This window comes from Nerophis lumbriciformis, linkage group LG19 (assembly GCF_033978685.3).
Source record: "Nerophis lumbriciformis linkage group LG19, RoL_Nlum_v2.1, whole genome shotgun sequence".
Lineage (NCBI taxonomy): Eukaryota > Metazoa > Chordata > Actinopteri > Syngnathiformes > Syngnathidae > Nerophis > Nerophis lumbriciformis.
The window spans coordinates 38,146,625-38,147,801 of NC_084566.2; the positions used below are offsets into that span (position 1 = coordinate 38,146,625).

At 37.2% G+C, this 1,177-nt stretch overlaps 1 protein-coding gene across 1 annotated transcript in view; it reads left to right on the plus strand.

Moving 5' to 3' along the window:
* LOC133618453 (caytaxin-like) overlaps window positions 1-437 on the plus strand; it is a 44,639-nt gene extending 44,202 nt beyond the window's left edge. Inside the window, exon 14 of the mRNA XM_061978810.2 lies at window positions 103-437. The gene's annotated coding sequence lies outside the window, so the exon portion shown is untranslated. The remainder of the gene's footprint in view (window positions 1-102) is intronic.
* The last annotated feature ends 740 nt before the right edge of the window (window positions 438-1,177 follow it).

A 1,177-nucleotide genomic window follows, 5' to 3' on the forward strand; every position in this document is an offset into this window, starting at 1 on the left:
TATATATATATATATATATATATATATATATATATATTTAATTATTAAATATTTTATATTTGGTCCTTAGGGCCTGACTTACTAAATCTTTTTGCTTTTCAGATCTTTGACTGGCCAAGAGTGGATCTGTCCCATGCAGGACAATCATTTGTCATTCAGATCCAACAGATGTGTCAATCTATTTTTGAGAAAGGTGTCTTGTGTTTTGTTATCGTTCTGATGATCGGCATGATGGTGATGATGGTGATGATGATGATGTTGTTGATGGACCTCCTGGTAACGATGCAACGGTGGCATGCTTGTTGATACCTCTTCGTTGCTGTTATCCTCTCGTTTTTTTTAAGTTGTTTGCCAGATGGAAATCATCAGCTGCTACAAATATTAATGTGTAAATATTTGCTGTTTGTAAAAGAATAATAAACATGTTTGTCACGCTACACGTTGCTCTATTTAACCGTGACATCTTAAAGTGGGAAACTGGGATAGGCTCCAGCACCCCCATGACCCAGAGAGGGACAAGCGGTAGAAAATGGATGAAACTTGAAGTGGAACTGCACTTTTTCGGGAATTCTGCCTATCGTTCGCAATCATTAAGAAAGACATGACAAAGTTTTTTTTTATGGATTCTCGCTCCACTATTTTGCTAATAAAATCCGATAAAAATAACCATTCAAAAAACGCCAACAATAGTTAATTTACATTTGGTGACTTGAATATTAACCAAGTATTAATGATATTGTTATTATAAACGCTAACGCAGACAAACTATTAATAACGACTACCGTGTGTCCCTATGTTTACATCATCGAGTGGTCTGCTGCTTCCTCGCTTCCCTGCTCCCTGTATTTTATTGTAGGTCATAAATCATGCAGCTCACCTGGGCAGAAGAAGTCTGATTAGGTATTCCGACAAGTTGCTACACTTGGACAGCCATTTAGGACCCAAAAATAGCTACAATAGGATGATTTCCCCTCACCCCCACCCTGTTTCTTTGTGGAGATTATGAGACATTCTTCATCTAAATAGCAATATATGAACATCCCAGCAGCCGGCATCCTAATGACAGCAGACGTTGTGCAGTAAGTGATGTTTTATTCTGTTTGTTGGCTCTCATAAAATCTGCAGTGGGTAATAATCAGTGGTGAAGAAAAAATAAAAGCAAATGTGTTTTCAAAAT